Source organism: Pelobates fuscus, chromosome 11 (genome assembly GCF_036172605.1).
Source record: "Pelobates fuscus isolate aPelFus1 chromosome 11, aPelFus1.pri, whole genome shotgun sequence".
In the NCBI taxonomy this organism is placed as follows: domain Eukaryota; kingdom Metazoa; phylum Chordata; class Amphibia; order Anura; family Pelobatidae; genus Pelobates; species Pelobates fuscus.
Window position 1 is genome coordinate 49,664,379 of NC_086327.1, and position 20,189 is coordinate 49,684,567.

A 20,189-nucleotide genomic window follows, 5' to 3' on the forward strand; every position below is an offset into this window, starting at 1 on the left:
TCCGCTTCGTTTACATAAATTCTGACTGAAGTCAGTGTTTATTCTTCTCTTAGGTTGTCTGATCGCGCCTGTCAGTGCTGGGTCTCTAACCCTTCTGAATCTCTCATGTAAGATGTATTGAACGGGCGCAACTGCGCTGCTGGGTTGTGTGTAACCCGTCTTCGTCTGCCCCTCTAGGGGGGGGGGGGGGGGTCAGGTCGGTGGGTCTGAGTGGTCAGGTCGGGTAGGTGAGTCTGAGTGTTCAATGCCCCCTGTCCGAACTTGTCCATGTCAATGTGATGCCTAATGGTAAGAGTAGAAACCTCGACCCCGATTACTCGAGAGTGCCCGTGTAAGTCCACCGTCTCGTCTCGTTATATTATGTCCGTGACCGAAGCTCAGTCTATGGGTCTTGAGGCGGAGGGACTGTCTTATGGACGGGGTGAGTATAGGGCCGAGGAGGAGGGCTAGGGGGGGGAGGGGGGGGGGAGAGTCGGCAACAGCGGGGAGGTATCCGGCGATGGGTCCGCCCGCGTCACCCCGACAGAAAGCCCAACAACTCGTGTCTTCACAAACTCCCGTCTATTTGGTCCCCCGGCCCCGGTCACCCGCCGGCACCCGGGCCGTGTACTCAATCCAGGGTGCCCAGAGTCTGGCGCACTTTTCCGCCGTCCCCCTGAGGTCAGCTGTGAGGCTCTCCATACTGTATATTTCTTCTACCGCCTCCATCCAGTTAGCTATGGTTGGGGCTATTGTGGTTTTCCAGCGAGTGGGGATTAGGCTCTTGGCTGCGTTTAGGAAGTGTCGCGTAAGAGATCTCTTGTATGCTCCCAGGGGCATCGCGGAGTGGTGTAGTAGCATCGGCAGGGGTTGCAATGGTATGTCCGAATCCAGTATCTCCCGGAGTTTCTCGTGGACTTGTCGCCAGAATGCCTCGATGGGAGGGCAGGACCACCAGATGTGTAGGTCCGTACCTTCGTCTGTCACGCACCTCCAGCATGTAGCCGCTGGTAGCAACCCCATCTGATACAGCCTATGGGGGGTCTGATACCAGTTCGTCATGAGCTTGTAGTTGGTCTCTTGTAGTTTCGCACTGGACGTGCCTTGATGAGAGAGGATGTGTATCTTCTCCCAGTCTGCCTCCGAGAGGACTGTGCCCGTGCTTTGTTCCCATTTAGATTGGTATCGCGCAGTGGGGAGTCTGGCAGCCTGTATTATCATAGAGTATAGCGTGGAAATTCCTCGTGGTAAGTGTCGTTCCTCCGTACAGAGGGTCTCAAAGCCCGTCTTTTTTCTGAGTAGTAGTTGCTTACCCGGGAGGGTGCTGTGGTAGTGCTGGATCTGTAGGTAACGAAACCGGGTGAGCCCCGTTGGGGGGGCTGAGGTGGTTAGAGTCTCTAGCGGTTTTAGGCGAGTTCCCGCGCACCATTCGCCCAGATATGGAGTGTTCAGGTCAGTCAAGACGGCAATGTCCCTGGGGGCCAGTCCGCCTCCAATCTCCGGATTATGGATCACTGGGGTCAACGGGCTTGGGTTAGTGGTGAGGTCGAGTTTGTACCGTATAGACGCCCAGATCTGTAGAGTAGCTCCAATAAGTGGGTGTGAGCGAATCTCGGTTGCCTGCGCGGGCCTCGGCAGCCAGGTTGCCCAGGGTAGACGTTCCCCGGAGGCTGCTCGTTCCAACCCTACCCATTGCTTATCCGTGTCTGGCACGTGCCAGTCTATCATCCTGAGGAGATGCGCCGCCTGGTAGTAGGCTTGAATCGAGGGTAGTGCCACCCCTCCCTGGCGCTTTGGCCTGATCAAGTGCGTGTATCTAAGTCTAGCTACTCCTGAAGCCCACACGAAGCGACTGATTGCCGTGGACATCTTGGTGAAGAAGGTTTTGGGAATATAGATGGGGATCGTCTGAAATAGGTACAGGAGGCGCGGCAGGAGGTTCATCTTGACCGCGTTTATTCTCCTGAACCAGGATATGCAGGACCCTCCCCATCTTTTCATGTCCGTGGCCAGTGTCCTCAGGAGGGGGAGGAAGTTTTCAGCGTAGAGCTTTGTCATGTCCCTCGTCAGCCAGATGCCAAGGTATTTAATGCGTTGCGTGCACCATCGGAAAGGGAAGTTAGCTTTCAGTTGGGTTGTTAGGTCGGGGGGGAGCACCAGGGGTAGTGCCTCGGATTTCTCTGTGTTCAGGCGCAGGTTGGAGAGCGCTCCATACTTATGAAAGGCCTGCAGCAGATTGGGGAGCGTTATTATCGGGTTACCAATAAAGAAAAGCAGGTCATCCGCATAGGCGGCTACTTTGTGTTCCATGTTAGCCACTTTAATTCCCGTAATGCCCCCATCCCGTCTGACCGCCGCTAGAAAGGGCTCCAGCGTGAGGGCAAACAGGAGGGGGGACAGGGGGCACCCTTGTCGCGTGCCATTGTTGATGGAGAATGCAGGGGATAGCGCTCCGTTTATCCTCAGGCGGGCCTTCGGGGATGTATACAGGGCCGCTATCCAGGAGCGAATGTTTGGGCCGAAACCCATATTCCGGAGGGTTTCTTCCATGAACTGCCAGTCGACTCTATCAAAAGCCTTCTCGGCGTCAGTGGAGAGTAGGAGGCCCCCCCGGGAGGAGGACGTAGCGGAATGGATTATGTTGAGGGCTCGGGTCTCATTGTCCTTCGCCTCCCGTCCCGGAATGAAACCCGTCTGGTCCGGGTGAACCAGGTCCGGTGCCACTCCCCCCACGCGGCGGGCCAGAATCTTTGTGAAGAGCTTGAGGTCCGCGTTGAGGAGGGAGATAGGTCTATAACTGGCGCAGGACGTGGGGTCCTTACCCTCTTTCGGGATCACCGCTACTGTTGCCATCAAGGTGTCCTCCGGGAACCTCCCACCCTCCAGCACCGAGTTAAGGCTCGTCAGCAGTTCAGGCAGGAGCTGTTCCTCAAATGTCCGCAGGTATGCCACCGGGAAGCCGTCCGGGCCCGGGGCTTTGTTCGTCTTTGCTGCCTTAAGGGCGCCTTTGAGCTCTTCCAGGGTTATTGGGGCGTCTAGGTCCTCGGTTTGTGTCTGCGTAAGCCTCCGGGTGAGGTGTTGTTCCAAGTATTCCTGGATGTCGGCCCGTCTCCGTTGGACCGTCTCCGCATCGTTCCCTTTCGGTAGGTTGTACAGTTTCGAGTAGAATTCCCTGAATTCGTTCATGATGGCTTCTGGCTTCCGCTCGGGGGGTGAATTAGTCTTTTGCAGGACTGTAATGCTGGACCGTCTCCTTTTCTTGCGAAGCATGCGGGCCAGCAGGCGTCCGCATTTGTTCGAGTTTTCGTAAAAGAATCTCCGGGACCTGCGGAGTGTGTGCGTCAAGTTTCGTGACAGAAGGGCACAGAGGTTCCTCCTCGCCTCTAGCAAGGGGCGGAGATTATCCGCCGTCGGATCGGCTCTGTGTGTTTTTTCGAGTTGCGCTGCGAGTTCGTGTAGGTCCTTCAGTGCAAGATTTTGTTCTCGTTTGCGTCTCGTGCAGGTCTTTATAAAGTGGCCGCGTAGGACACATTTGTGGGCTTCCCATCTCACTTGAGGGGAGGTATCCGAAGCTGGGTTCTCCAAGAAGTAGCGCCGAATGACCTCCCTCGTATCCGTACATACTACTGGGTCCCCGAGCACCTGTTCATTCAACCTCCATTGTCTGTTTCTGGGTTTAAACAGGGGAGAGCGTAGCGAGGCTAGAACTGGGGCATGGTTCGACCATATCGTCGTCTGGATGTCGCAAGACATAAGGAGGTGTAAGTATTCCTGGGAAATCAGGATATAATCCAGGCGGCTATGGCCAAGGTGGACCTGTGAGTAGAACGAGAAGTCCTTATCGTCAGGGTGGAGTACTCTCCAGGTGTCGGCCAGTCCCGCGTCTCGTAAGGCCTTCCCGATCGTCCGGATACAGAGCCCGGAGTGTGAGCTGCAGCCTCTAGAGGTGTCGAGTCTGGGGTCTAACGGCACATTAATGTCACCGGCAACGATGAGCAGGCCCTCTCGGAACTGTTCTAATAGTTGGAGGGTCTTAGAGAGGAATCGGTGTTGTCCCGTATTCGGGGCGTAGAGTGAGGCCAACGTGTATTTCTTATCGGCAATCGTACCCTTAAGAAATAAGTAGCGCCCGTTAGGATCGATTTTCGAATCCGTGCAACAGAACGGAATGTGTTGGGCGAAAAGGATTGCCACTCCTGCCCTTTTTGCCGACTGGTGGTTTGCGAAATACCCAGTTGGGAACCTCGAGTCCCCCAGGGAGGGGGGGGCAGTACCCTTAAAGTGGGTCTCCTGGAGGAATGCCACAGAGGCCCGCGCCGCCCACAGGGACCGAAGCAGGTGGGACCTCCTTTCCGGGGTGTTCAGACCTCTCACATTGTTGGTCCAGAGCCGCAGGGGGGCCGGGTCAAAACCACCACCCGAATGCCCCGCCATAGCCGACAGGGGGAGGGGGGGGGTGGGTTCTGTGGGCCGGGGGGGGGGAGGGGGGAAGGTAGTCAGTGGGGAGGGCGGGGGTGTAGGGGAAACTCGTCGGGGGGGGGGGGGGAGGGGGAGTCCGTAGGGTCGGGAGGTAGGTCAGGAAGTAGCGGATATCCCGCTATCAGGATTAATTGGACTTGACTGTGTGGGAGGTGTCCGACAGGTCTGAGTCCCCAGTCCCCTTAAATAACTCAGTCACCCGCGGTCCTCCCGTCCGTTACCCTCAGTCTGTCCGCGGGGTCGTACGCGTGATCCGTACAGGTAGAGTCAGAGCACTCTGTGTAAGGTGCGGTGAGACAACTAGTATGTGTAAGACATAACGTCCGGCCCTCGGCCGTTCTAACATGAGCAAAACAAGCATAATCAAAACTAACACCATATCTGATACTAAGGTCTAGGTATGCATCTGATTTCAGCTGGTCTTTAACATGGTAGGGGGTCTAACTCTCATCTAACTGACCAATACTCAAAGCCCCTCTCCCCGGGCACCGAGGCCCAACGTGTTTAGCGGAACCCAGTGGAACACATCATACACCCCCGCCTCCCCCCAACCCCAGCCACCCCCCCGAAGGCAGCCAAGCCCGGAGGTTTAGTCTGTTCTCTCGAGTCCAATCAGGCCCATGCCCTCCAAAGACCCGTCCCCCACCCAAATCCCGGGAGGGTCTAACGTTTAATCTGTTTGCTTACCCTGATAATCCACGGGGGGGGGGGGGGAGAGAGCGGGTACAGTTCCTTGAGAGCGTCCCAAAGTTCGTTGCAATGCATTTCTGCACGGGGCGGGGGGGGAGCGGTAGCAGAGTCACCTGTGGCCAGCGTCCGAGGTTTATTCCCACCTCCCAACCTTCAGACTATTGCCCGCTATGGTCAACCACGATGCCCACCCCAGGTACCTCAATAGTAGGCCGTGTCTATTCTCCGTTAAGGTGTCACTCTTCGGATCCTGCCGGGCCGCCGAGCATCCGGGCTGGGGATTCTCTTATTCTCCGTGCGTCCGGCGGTGGGCTGCTCGTTACCCGTCTCCGGTTGGGGGCCAGCGGCGTTTCCAGCAGCCAGTTACGGGTGCGCACGTGGGGTAGTCGCAGTGCTCGCAGTGTGGGGGCCACATCATCAGGCCAGCGGATGTGCAGCCAGGTGTTGCCCTGTCGTATCTGCAGGCTGAAAGGGAAGCCCCAGCGGTAGGGCACATTCTTCTCTCGCAGCATGGCCGTTATGGGCCGTAGTGCTCTCCTCGCGTCTAAGGTCAGGCTAGAGAGGTCCTGGAACAGTGCCACGTTTGCTCCCTGGAACATTATATTATCGGAGCCCCTAGTGGCCGCCATTAGTGCGTCTTTCAGGCTATAGGCGTGGAGGCAGCATAGCACATCTCTGGGTTTCCCATCTTGCCTTGGGGGGCCCAGGGCTCTGTGAATACGGTCAAATTGGATTGTCTCAGGGCAATTGCGGCCTAATATCTGCCTGAATAGGGTCTGTACTTTTTCTGGCAGTGGGGTTGAGTCCGGTTCCGGTAGGCCGCGGATGCGTATGTTTTGGCGGCGGCTCCGGTTTTCTAAATCCTCTACCTGTCGCCTCAGTGTTAATAGCAGGTTCCCCTGCCTAGTGGTGGCTATCTCGGCCGACCTGTGTTGGGATCGGTTGGCCTCAGCTTCCGTCTCTAGTGCCTCCACCCGTACCTCCACTGCTGTCAGCTCGGAGCGCATGGCGGTTATCTCCTCACGCATGGCTGCTCGGAATTCTTTCAGCATTGCAGTGGAGTCCGTCTTCGTGAGCATGCTGGACGAGATCCGGGTAAGTTCTTGCCGAATCATAGTTAATGCGTCCATCTGGTCTCCGTCTTCGGAGGGGACTCCCGCGTTTTCCACCTCGGGGGAGGCCGACGCCATCTTAGCGCTCGGCCCGGCGGAGCGAGAATCAGACGGCGTGGAAACAAAGTCGTCCAGGGTACCTCTACTGCTCCTCGGGGAACCGGTGTTGGGGGTCCCCAGAAGCAGGTGTCGCTTAGTTCTCACCATTTAGAGCTCGTTTGCAGGCTTAGATAGCTGTGAATATAGGCCGAGGGCACGGAGCTCACCGACTACACGTCTGCTCCCATGCACGGTCCGGCCACGCCCCCAACTGAACATTTTTTAAGTGTTACTCCACTCTCCAATGTGTCTATGAACACCCCCCTCATTCCCTTGTGTGTCCCTCTTTATCCCTTTTACTTCCATGTTTGTTTCTATTAACTCTACCATTAGTCATCTACCCCACTCTGAAGTCTAGTGGTAGACAGCCACAAGAGGTGGAGTTAAAACCCTCAAAGGTAATTATTGCAGTTTGTTAAAAACTGCAATAATTACCACTGCAGGGCTAACGGACCTGGGACACTGCACCTAGGCTACTTCAATGAGCTGACGTGATTTGGATGCCTATAGTCAGGGCCGGTGCAACCGTTACATGAACTAGGCATTCGCCTGGGACGCCAGCCTGCTGGGGGCGCCCACCGGGATGTTTCCTGGTGGGCTGCCTGCTCCTGTCTGGGGCCACAGCGCTGGGCGAGCGGCTCTTGAGCCACCCCCAGTGCCGGGCCGATCCTCAAGGTGCCCGAAGGTGGGGGAGCAGACAGGTGCCCTGTTACAGGGGGCCAGGAGATGACCATTGGGCCACCTCAGGGCACCCCCGAAGCTGTGCTAGGTAAGGCAGAGCAGGCACCTGCTTACCTTGATGCCAGGTGCCTGCTCTGCCAACAAATGCCAGTGACCGTCCGGAGGAGAGGGAGAAGGAGAAGCCAGGCAGCGAGGAAAGCTGTTCTTGCAGCCTCTCACTCCTCCCTCACGCGCCCTCTGTAATGCCGGGAGCCGGAATATGACGTGTGTGTTTGTGTCTGTCAGTGAGTGTCTGCCTGTGTGTGTGTCTGCCAGTGAGTGAGTGTATGTATTTCAGTGAGGTTCTTCCTGTGTGTGTGTCAGTGAGTGTTTGACTGTCAGCGTGTGCGTGTGTGTGTGTGTGTGTATCTGTCAGTGAGTGAGTGTATGTCTGTCAGTGAGTGTCTGTGTGTGTGTGTGTGTGTGTGTGTGTGTCTGTCAGTGAGGGAGTGTATGTCTGTCAGTGAGTGTCTGTGTGTGTGTGTGTGTGTGTGTGAGTGTCTGTGTGTGTGTCTGTCTGTCTGTCTGTCATTGAGTGAGTGTATGTCTGTCAGTGAGTGTGTGTGTGTTTCTGTATCTGTCAGTGAGTGAGTGTTTGTATGTCTTTAGTGAGTGTATGTTTGTCAGTGAGTTTCTGTGTATGTGTGTGTGTGAGTGTATGTCTGTCAGTGAGTGTCTGTGTGTGTGCGTATGTGTGTGTGTGTCTGTCATTGAGTGAGTGTATGTCTGTCAGTGAGTGTGTGTGTGTTTCTGTATCTGTCAGTGAGTGAGTGTTTGTATGTCTTTAGTGAGTGTATGTTTGTCAGTGAGTTTCTGTGTATTTGTGTGTGTGAGTGTATGTCTGTCAGTGAGTGTCTGTGTGTGTGCGTATGTGTGTGTGTGTCTGTCAGTGAGGGAGTGTATGTCTGTCAGTGAGTGTCTGTGTGTGTGTGTGTGTCTGTATGTCTGTCAGAGAGTGAGTGTATGTCTGTCAGAGAGTGTGCGTCTGTCAGTGAGTGTGTGTGTCTGCCAGTTTGTCTCTGTCAGTGAGTGAGTGACTTGAGGGGGAGGCAAAATGGATCTTTGCCTAGGGCGGCAGAAATCCTTGCACCGGCCCTGCCTATAGTGTCCCTTTGACTCATTATTAAAACTAAACACCACTGTATACTCCAGTACTAAATTTAACCAAACTCTAACCATAAACTCAATAACATTGGCGCTAGTTCAAAATAAGAAGCCAGTATACTGTTAAGATAATTAATACACTAAAACTAAACTATATCTTGTTCTTTTGAGACACTAGTAAAAAAACTAATATTTATAAAGGTATGTTTCAGAAAACAAAGACACACAATTAAGCACACTTCCACCAAACCTTGGACAACATCTATGACATTGTTATTCATGAGCCTAAATACAAAAAAAAGTAACCTGCTTACTACCCTAAATCGCTATGCACATTTTAATAAGTGGAGGTTTTTAAAGTGTAAACTCGCCTGCCCTATGAGGTGAGTTCTACACTAACAATTCACCTTTCTGATTTTATCTAAACGGTACAATTTCTAATGAGACAGAAAAGGGGTATCCTTATACGTTAATGGCCGTTGTAGTAGTACTAAAAACCTCCAGTTATTTGAATGTGCATGAGAATTTGGGATAGAGTGCTGGGATGCTACAGTCATTGCTGCCGGCAAAGAGCAGTGGGAGTTTGTGTGTAGGGCTGATTTCTTTGTGTCTGTGTTTATATTTGCTTCTGTATGACATAGCCATGTTACAGAGCTGTCATCCAGACAATGTGTGTCCTGTTCAGTGTTAATAAGTGTGTAGGGGTTCCTAAGACTTTGCCTTTTAGCTAAATGCAGCAAGGTGAATTTTAAGTGTAGGGATCTATCTTTGCACCATAACCACATCAACAAGTTGTTAGTCAGAGGTGGGTATTTCTATTCTGTATAGAGGATTGCAGTGACAGGTTAAATAAATAAACTTGTATTATTTTAATTCACTTTCTACATTATATTACATAAATATGAAGATTATAACACAACCAAGTACTGGTTGTGCTAAAACATTTTTAAAATGTAGTTTCTTTATATATTTACTTAAAGGAACACTATAGGGTCAGGAATATAAATGTTTATTCCTGACCCTATAATGTTAAAAACACTATTTAGGTGTGCGGCCCTCCTTTGTTCCAATCGAAAAGCTGTAAAACTCACCTTTAGTTCAACCCTGATCCCATAGGAAAGCATTGAATTTGCTGAGATTGTCAATTCTGATGATCTCAGTCAATTGACGTGGGATGGGGCCGAGCTAAATGCCACCATGGCCAATCGGCATCTTTATGAGGAATGTTCAGTGTCTCCATGCAGTGTGTAGATGCTGAACGTCAGTGCAGCACATTGTGCAGCACTGACTCAGGTGTCCCTAGGCTGCAGTGTAAACACTGCATTTTCTCTGAAAAGACAGCATTTACATTAAAATGACTGCATGGACATATTTTACTCACAAGAACAACTACATTAAGCTGTAGTTGTCCTGGACGGTGACTAGTGTCCCTTTAAATAGTGGCCAAGGCGGAATAAAATACATGAGTTAACTCTTGAAGTGCCATGCACACAGCACATGCATGCATATATCATTACTTGAGAAAATTCCGAGTGTTCATGCGCGCATATGTAATTTTTCTATTAGATACCTGAACATACAAGTGCCTGGTCATGGGGTCATGGGACAGAGGCGAAGCCGAAATGAGGAAATACAGCAGAGGTACAATTATTTATTTTTTTTTACTTATCTCAGCTGCATTATTAAAGGGAAACTCCAGTGCCAGGAAAACGATCCGTTTTCCTGGCACTGGAGGGTCCCTCTCCCTCCCACCCCCCAATCCCCAGTTGCTGAAGGGGTGAAAACCCCTTCAGTGACTTACCAGAGGCAGCGACATGTCCCACGTCGCTGCTTCCTCCTCCCCCGCCGCTCCTCCTTCTGCTTACGTCGGCCGGTGGGCGAGACTGATCTCGCCCGCCGGCCGAGGAGACCTAATGCGCATGCACGGCAATGCCGCGCATGCGCATTAGCGCACCCCATAGGAAAGCATTGAAAATGAATTTCAATGCTTCCCTATGGGGAATAGAGCGACGCTGGAGGTCCTCACACAGCGTGAAGACGTCCAGCGACGCTCTAGCACAGAAAACCTGTGCTAGAAACCAGGAAGTTCCCTCTAGTGGCTGTCTAATAGACAGCCACTAGGGGAGGACTTAACCCTGCAAGGTAATTATTGCAGTTTAAAATAAACTGCAATAATTACACTTGCAGGGTTAAGGGTAGTGGGAGTTGGCACCCAGACCACTCCAATGAGCAGAAGTGGTCTGGGTGCCTGGAGTGTCCCTTTAATTTTTCACCCTGGGGTAAACAAACATAGAATTGTCACTTCTCTGGAACTTACAGTTCCTTTTTAATTCACTTGTATGGTTTGCGGCATTACGTTTTCACTTTGCCATGTACCCAAACCACCCTCATAAATTAAAGTCTGCTTCTTTGCCATTAAACAATGCATGTTTAAACACCCTGATGCTTTTCTGAAAAGCTGAGTTTAATACATTCTCTCATCAGCTGGTAGCCAATGTCAGAACACTTACAGCCAGGGTGCTGTAGAATATAGAGTTTCCAAACCATGAATAGATGGGTCGTTAATCCAGTCACACAGGTCCAGTGGGGGTTGCATATTAGAACAATAAAACTGCACACATCCTTGCCAGCTAGCTTTAAATACAAACTCTAGTTCAGATTCCCCAGTTTATCAGCACTGTAACTTTGTAACAGGCAAATAACCAATTATACAATCTTTCCTCTTTTTTTTTTTTTAAACATTTTTGTTGCCTCTGGAGACAGGCTGGGATCAGCATGCAAGTGGGAAGAGGGAGTGCAGAGCCTGTAAACCTAGCCCTGTTTTCTGGAATCTGGGCAGTACTGGGAGGTTGGGCTTTTGATTGTTCTAAAAGAGAGACCCTGCCTCTTTCAGTGTAGGGGGGGGCAAGCATTCACAGCAGGAGAGGCATCAGGAGGGGGGAGGTGTGGCAAGAAGAAGGGAATTAGGAGTGAGTGGCACAAGGTGGTTTTCAAGTCTAGTGAATGAGAGAGGAAGGCAGAGAAGAGGAGGAAAGGAAGTGAGGAGGGAGAGAGTACAAAAGAAAGCAAGGCAGATCAAAAGGCTGGCTTGGAAAGTAAACAAAGCAATGTTTGGGGAGGAGAGAAGAGGGGCAACAGGCAGGCTCAAGACAGCAAAAGAATAATAGACTGACCAGGAACATTTGCTCAACAACTGGAGAGTGAGGACTGAGAGGGGTTACTGGCTGGCTGATTCCTGGTGCTAACTTATGGCAGAACTCCGAAAGTAGATTGCATTTCGCCTGTATCACATCATATCCCCAGAGTCAAGGTAAGAAACCCATCCTGAATGAGTAACATGCACCGCATGCTTTCAGTGTGGGAGGTTTTTTTTTTTTTAACTATTTCAGCAGAGTTTTACTCTTTTTGAAAGAGAACTCAACCCACTCACGACCTGCCCCGTGCAAATCTCTAGCGGCTTCCAAAAAAAGGGAGGGGGGGGGTTAAAGTCCACTGTGCACATGTTTACAAAGGGATGATGGGAGCTCACACAGTGCACTGTACATTGTTTGGCGTTAATTAACCCTTGTAGAGCAGAAGATTTACTTATATTTAAAGTATTGTGTTGAAAGGGTAAACTTTATATTTTAACATTTTATAATGTTTATATAATCATCTTTATCAGACTCAAGTTAGGTATGTAAGGTTCCCTTTTGCTAGAGCTTCTCTGCGCGAGTGCTGTCCCTTTAATTGTGAATGCTTATAAAAGATGCACCCTGCAAAACCGCTGTGATTTTAGTGCATTCCTGCACTTCTTATTATCCTTAAGGGATCCAGGGAAACTAACATATGGTCGCCCTTGCTATGTCTTATATTAAAAGCATTTGCGCTCTATAGTGTACAAAATGCTGTGAACGTTTAAGTTGAGCCTCATTGTCTTTTCTCTGTGTATACAATGTGTCCTCTTTCACTTGTCCTGTCTGTATTCTGAATGGTTGTAGGGAGTTGAATGTGAGCGGTTTTTTTTCTTCTCTCTTTTGGCTGGAGGGATTTTAGGAATAAGCTTGTCTTGTGTATCTGAAACTGTGATTAGTATCACCTTAAATGTTAATTTAATTTTTTTTTTTTTAATTGGTCACTAATGTATTCTGTATATTCAGGTATACTGGCACTCCTCCAATCAGACTTTACTCATGTTAATTTGTCTTCTGTTGTGATTCTTTTTGTTTAGGGATGCAAATAGAAATGTACATAATGGCTGTATTGTGATGCACTTAAAGCATGACAAATTGTTAAATATATTGCCTAGGACCATTTGTGTGGGCAAAACTAGTTGTATGTCATGTCTAAATTATGTAACCATGACAATTGCCTTTCATTGTGTTCATGGTGCTAGGAGACTACTGGTGCCTTCCCTGGTTCTGTATGAAACCACTTTTACTTTTTTTTATTTTTTTGATATATGGTGAAAATCAAGGGTCCCCCTGGTGTCCGCCACCTCTTGCTTGCCACATTGCTAACTGAGAAGTTATACATCCATATCCTACAATCCTTGCAGTCTTGTGCCCATGCTAAACAAGTTCCTACCTCCTTTAAGACTATCTTTTCATGGGATAACTTCTGAGACTGTGCCCATGTCTAGCCTGGACCAGTTCCTTTTTTTTTTTTGGAAAAACACAAATTGAGCTATTGATTTGCACAGAAGCCTTTTCCCAAGTTCTGTGAATTTTTTAACATCAATTTAATACATACCTTTTCAATAATTTATCTGCTGTCATGTGTTGAACTACATATCTCACAAACACCTGCTGGGTAGAGGTTTATGGAATAGAACATATTGGCAGCACCAGGATTGACTGTTGGGTAAGAAGAGTGCACTGCAAAAGATGCACATTTTTTAACATTTATTTTCATTCCTCCTTTTTTATTTCATAATTGAAAAGTAAAAAATACAACTTCAGATTTGGGTGGCACCAAAATGACTTCATTTTAATGAGGAATGCCAATGCGGGGCGCTAGATGTGTCCCCAATGCATCTCTATGCAAAGCATCAAATTCAGTACTTTAGTGATTGCTATGTATGTGCTGTATATCTGGAGCGCTTGATGGGATTCAGATAATCGTGCTTAAAGATCTCACATTGGGTGGATCAGGCTGCAGTGAGGAGACTGTCCTGGATCTGAGGTGAAGTTACATTTAAAGGAACACTCCAGGTACCATAACCACTACACATCAAATAATTTTTGAATAGTTAGACCTATTACCCTCGATCTGCCAGGTGCTGTTACCGACTCCACTACAGTGTCACCTAGAATTAAAAGTTCCTCAGCAGGTATTCCTATTGGATCCCCTGAGCGAGGCCCTTTAATGCAGCACTTGTCTCATTGGCTGGGAGTGTTTGCTGATCAATCTCAGACAATAAATTAAACCCTGTATTGCAGGAGAGCTGTAACTTCTGACTCTCAGGAGATGATAGTGGAGGCAGGGAGTGGTGCCAGGCAGGCCTGTCAAATTGTTTAAAAAAACAAAACAAAAAACGGTTTGACTCTTTACAGTTGGTGGTTGCCAGGACAATCCTTGCACCATAACTACTACAGCAAATTGTAGTGGTTATTATACTTATCATGTTCATTTAAGAGTGATTTATTTTTAAAGTGGGCTCTTAATTCTAAATAAAGTGTCAAATAACACATAAAATACATATTCTTAGTTTGGTTTTTTTTGTGTACTTCTTTTAAGTTATGATCATTGTGAATTTGGATTTACCAACAAACTGCAAATGTGTAAGCTACATTCGCTGGCTGAACAAGCACTTGTGTGCCCTGTATAGCACCAGGCACCAGCCAGACACCATTCACCCCCTTCATTTTTAAATGAGGTTAGTCAACAAGAAACAAAGCAGTGAACACGTGCATGTGTCCCTCAACAGAAAATCATTGTTCCTACTGAGGTTTGATTTGATTTAATTTTTTTTCTTGTTAAGTGGGTTGGGGGCTAGAGTTCTTACCAGCTTGAATTAATAAAGTGATGTGAATCATCACATTGTCAGTGCTTATTCCCCCTCTTCCACCCCCCACCCCTGCGCACACCTGTTAACATACAGACGTTTTGTTAATTTTGCCGACACACTGTTTATATTTTATTACCTTGTGTCTGCTTTTGTGGAGACCATCTTTTAAGCAACACCAGACTTTGAAATGGGTAGATCAGATTTTGCACCCATGTGACCTGGTTGTTCTTGGGTTTCTCATCTGCTCCAAGCATGAAATTTGAGTTTGTCTTTGTAGGCCTGCAATATTCCAGATTCCCATCCCATATATTAAATAGTAATTCCTCTGGTGACTTTGCTTTTAAAAAAAAAAAAAAAAAAATCCTTGTTCTATCCTACTTCTTAAGATTTACCAGCTTGACAGGCATTTATTTCCTTTTTGTAAGTACAGGTGTTGTGGACGGTGACATCAACCCCAGAGTTGTGTCTGGATATGCCTTTCATGAGAAAGTGCTTATTTATTTGCCTGTGGGATATGTCTGTTAGCGCATCTACTATGATTTACCCATGATAAAGCCTGAATCACACTACACAAGGTTATCATGCATTGCATTATGATATTACAACATATTTCCAGGTAAAGATTAAAGGTATTACATGGCAACATTATAAATATAGCCTATACTCCTCTATTCAGTACTAGTGTGCCATGATTTATCATTGTATTTTATTTTGACTACGTGTGGCTTATTATATAAGTAGATATAGTTGCTACCTGTAGCAATAGTTGGATGTGACGTAGATGTTGCTTTGTTGCAGTCTGGTTGACGTTCACGGTGTAGCTCAATCTTTCTCCACATTCCTTTTATCCTAGCACAGGCAATCTTATAGTGTTGGATAAGCTTCCCAAATGATTTAATATTCTTGGATAAACTTCTAAAACGATATATTTTCTGTTCAATATGATCTCATTGTTAATTCCTGTATAGTTAAGCAAACTCTTACATATTCAAGAACCAATATATGTTTAATGTTTCAAGCTTGCTGACCTCAATGTGACCCACCACATTAGACGTACTAATTTAGCCTATAGTTAGCTTGCATTATAAACTTCATAAAATTGTGCTTCTTCTCTAAATGCCACGCAAATGTTCGCCATGTTTGTATTCAAATAACCTGTAACTCCCGTTGTGGCATTACAAGCATGCTTGTTATATCTTGCACAGCAAAAATAAAGAATAAAAAAAACAAAAACAAAAAAACCCTATATATTTTCAACAAATTAAAATATAAAATAAAAATCTTGAAATATTGTGTGTGTGTGTGTGTGTGTGTGTATATATATATATATATATATATATGTATATATATATATATATATATATATATATATATATATATATATATATATATATATATATATATATATAAATTTTTTGATTTTTTTTCAAAAATGTATCCAAAAATATTAAATCATTTTGAAAACTTACCCAACAATATTAAATAAAGGCCATCATTAGTAACGTTATTGTTTTAAATACCAGATTTTCTTTCTTTATCAGCAAGTACCATAAATGGCTGAGAGTGTCTACGAGGCAGATCAGGGCAGAGCCAGCACAAGCCAAACACAGCCCTGGCCAGTGAGCATCTCCTCATAGAAATACATTGAATGAATGCAGCTCTATGAGAAAGTTCGGAATCTGCATGCAGTGGGTGGAGACACTGGCAGCACTGCACAGTGTGCAGCACTGCCCCAGGAAGGACTTCTAGCAGCTGTCTGAGTCGTGGCCAGTGGAGCTGTAATGTAAACACTGCAATTTCTCTGAAAAGACAGTGTTTACTGCAAAAAGCCTGAAGGGAATGATTATTCTCACCAGAACAAATGCAATAAGCTGTAGTTGTTCTGGTGACTATAGTGTCCCTTTAATATGCAAGAGGTTTTAACAGGCACTAATGCCCTCAACTTAATCCTAGTATATTCTGGCGGAATTCAGTGACCCAGGGTGCCCAAAAGGTAGATCTTCAGATGTTTTTTTTTTAAAGCTACATCATAGAATTCTAACTTTTGGGCACCCCTTTCATATGCTATTTTTGTACGTAGTCACCTGGATTGTGATTATTGTCCGGCATTATTATTTAAATTTTATTCAGAGCCTAATAATATTTAATTTATAAGACGTGTTACTCTAGCAGCCATTTTGGTGTTCAGTTTAATGTTTTTGTGTATTGGATTCTTTGAATGATGTGCACTTACCATATTTTCGGTTCCCTCTGTATGTTGCTGATCACCACAGGGTTTACTAAAGCGCATTGAAAGTTCATCTTCCGAACGGGCTGAAAACCACAATTTTAGGATGGGTTTTAATTTAAACCACAATGTCCTTGGTAAACAGATCTGGCCATGTGTGGATCTCATCTGCTTTATGATTTAATTTTTATTTTTATTACATTTCCTCTGTATTTTACAACCTTACAAGAGATAAACATTTCTAAAATCAATATTATATAAACAGGTAGCAGTAAGGACTGTTCTGCTGTAATGGGGTGATAACTAAATGGTTTTAGTTTGGTAGGTGTCAGTCTCTATGGCAACAAGGTCAACTCTTTTACCCAAGTGCTGGAGTGATCCACCACAAGTTATTTTATTTTCGTATAATTCCCAGGACTCTGATTTAGTTACACTGTGAATGTAATTTCAGTATGTTTTGACATTCCTAATGTGTTGTGTTTTTGTTGTTGTTTTTTTTTTTTTTTTTTTTTTTTTTCTTCTGTGGTATAAAAAGCAACTTGCTGACCACTCTGGTAAATACACATCATTACAAGATCTCTTGTTATCCTGCTCGTATCAATCTCCGTTTAACCCCTTAAGGACCAAGCTTCTGGAATAAAAGGAAATCATGACATGTCACACATGTCATGTGTCCTTAAGGGGTTAAAGGGACGCTATAGGCGCATAGACCACTTTATCTCATGGTGTTCCCTTGCCCTGCTATATAAAACATTGCAGTTTTAGAGAAACGGGAAATAGTAGAACTGTAGTGTTAGGAAAAAATTTTTTGTATAGTATCCCTTTAACAGAGGATAAGAAGTGTAAAGAGACATCCATACAGCATTCATTAGCCATGAGTGGTGAGCTGTATGCTCTGTACATGGCAAAGATAATGCTATTGTGAATACACAATCAAGAACATTGTATCTTATCAACAAACTGAGCCTGGTTGGATGGGACAACATTAAAGTTGTATTGCACATTAATTCACTCAGACCTTTAACCCCTTAAGGACACATGACATGTCTGACACGTCATGATTCCCTTTTATTCCAGAAGTTTGGTCCTTAAGGGGTTAAATATTGTACTTAATGGTGTCAGCATATTTTATGAATACTTATCGGGCACAACCATAGAGCTTATATACCCGAGAAGCAGTATTATTGCAACTCTAAAAATGCACTTATTGCTTTCATATTCATGCTAAAGTTTTGATAATTTACCTTGATTTCACATTGATTGTACCTGCTTTTTGCCCGTGTGTTTGTCAATATACAGTAGAGAGCTTCCTGACAAGTGTTAAAGGTATATCCCGGTTCTTGGAGAAGCTGCTAGTTTTATTTTAAAGCGGTCAAAAATGGCGAAAGTTTAAAACTTTAGTTGGACAAAAATATCTTAACAATGTTGTCTGTCCGTGGTCCCACCTATGGGAATAATAGAAGTCAAAAGATGCATGACTTGGATTTCAGCCATTCGTGGTGGCTTCCTCTTTTAAAAAAAAAAAAAAAAAAAAAAAATTATTTTTTTGTTGGATACGTTGTACTGCATGTGATGATCTTGATGCGTTTTTGTAGCCAACGGTAATAAGAAATCTTGTTGCCAAATACAGGAGCAGAATGACGAAAAGTATTGTAATATTTTGTATAATATGAATTTTATGTATGAAGTTTTAGAAGACATATTTATTTTTACATGGCAATATAGGCATGGTTGTAATGAGAAGCAATCTGCTTCAGTATATGAGCATTTAAAACCATAACTTGACATGGTAACTTCCCTTCTTCTCTAAATCAGAATAAATGGGCAGCAAAGAATATATAGTGTTCCTTTTTAAAAGGAATCACACTAATAGGTGCGATTAGGCATGACAACTATATAGAATTCTGCAGACCTTCCCGATTTTTCTCTAAATAATGAACTGAAGTTTTGGTTATTGGAAATTTTAAGTGGATTTGTGATGTTAGACCACAAAAGCTAAACTATAAAAATAAATGGTAATAATTCTCCATTTTGGCAATGTTTTCAATGTGGCTAATTTTTTAAATTACTTTTAATTCCTGTCTTTCACACCTAAAGGAACACTCTGGGCACCATAACTTAATTGAAATGACGTTATGGTGCCATGAAGTCTCTGGTGCTGGTTCACCTTAAAGGGAAGCTATAGTGCCAGGAAAACAAACTTGTTTTCCTGGCACTTTAGCTTGCCCTCTGTCATGGCCCTTACTCCCTCTGGCGCGTGTCTGCCTCCACTCCTCCCTTGCTCACATCAGCTGGCGGGGGAGACCTAATTTGCATGCTTTTCAATGATTTCCTATGGGGATTAGGTGACACTGGAAGTCCACATGCATAGCTTGAGGACATTCAGTGTCATTTAAGCAACCGGAAGTCCCTCCAGTGGCCGCATGGTAGACAGCCACTAGAGGAGGAGTTAACCCTAGCAAGTAATTAATGTGGTTTATAGAAACTGCAATAATTACATGCTCAGGGTTAAGGGTGATGGAAGTTGGCACCCAGACCTCTTCAATGAGCTGAAGTCTTCTGGGTGCCTACAGTTTCCCTTTTAAGGAAACCCCAAAGTCTGTTCTCCCTGCCTCCTTTCTCCTTCCATTTTCTTAAAATCTTTAAAAAAGAAGGATATTGTGGAATAAGAGGATACTTCATATTTGGCTGCAGGAATTCAAACCTTTCAATTTTAATGGCTATATTTCTGATATGTTCCAGTTTGTAATGGTTTATCTGAGCAGTGTTTTGCTTTAATCTGCATTCTTTACTTGGCAATCCATAATTCTTAAATTTAGACTTGTCATTAATCATAGACTTGACTTGTCACTTTGATTTTCTGCTTGTTGCTGCTTCTAAAGAATCAAATGCTGGCTTCAATAACCCTGTGCGTTAATTTCTTCTGACTTCTCACAGTCAAAGCCTGTATGTTTGTGCCATGTGACTCTGCCAGATGTTGAGAAACCACTTTGTTGGGTTGCCTTCTTTCCATCAAAGTAAGTGTTGCATCCTTTCTAAATTTTCAAATCAACAAAGCGGGACATTTCAATTCTGGTGCTGTGGCCAAGGTAGGGATATTCTGAAAGATTTAAGATGACTTACTGATAACAACTGATGCAACTAAAATGTAATTTTAAATACCATCAATGTTTGCACAGACAGATTTGCAGACACAGTACTGTGAGTATTATTGCTGTGGAGCTCTGTTATACAGTTACTCACACACCAATAATATGGAGTTCTTTGGGGGGGGGGGGGGGAGAGAGAGAGGGAGAAAGAGACCATAAAAAAAAAAGAGGGACGGAAGGATTTGGATCCAAAACAGGGAGGTGTGGTATTGCGATTTCTGATTTGAACTTGCCCAATTTCTTAGAGACATTACCACCACAAACTAAAAGTGCTATAATCTATATCCATGGACAAACCATGTAAATAATTGACCCCTTCCTGTTCAATATCCATTCATCCGGAAGTGACATTTCCACTTTAAACAACTTTTGTTTGGAACTTCAAACGTATCAACACTTAAACTGCAAATACCTCTGCAGTATTTACTCCAGCCGACCAAGACATTGAGTCTTAATCTGGGATTGCATTTATTGGATTCTGGCACTGACTAGAATGTGTTCTGTGATTTAATGTGATATAAATACATATCTTAAAAATACCTTTTCCATTTACGATTGGAACAATTTTACTCTGCCAGCTGAAACTTAGCATGATAACTATGTGGGCTCAGCTTTCCATCCTATGGAGCCCATACCACAAG

The 20,189-nt window shown here is 45.5% G+C and overlaps 1 protein-coding gene across 5 annotated transcripts in view; it reads left to right on the forward strand.

Annotated features, from left to right (window-relative positions):
- Positions 1-11,088: 11,088 nt before the first annotated feature.
- The window catches only part of LOC134577864 (pleckstrin homology domain-containing family A member 7-like), a 97,148-nt gene continuing 88,047 nt past the window's right edge, over positions 11,089-20,189 (forward strand). For all 5 annotated transcript variants that reach the window (XM_063436773.1, XM_063436776.1, XM_063436775.1 and 2 more), the window contains exon 1: positions 11,089-11,493. The gene's annotated coding sequence lies outside the window, so the exon portion shown is untranslated. The remainder of the gene's footprint in view (positions 11,494-20,189) is intronic.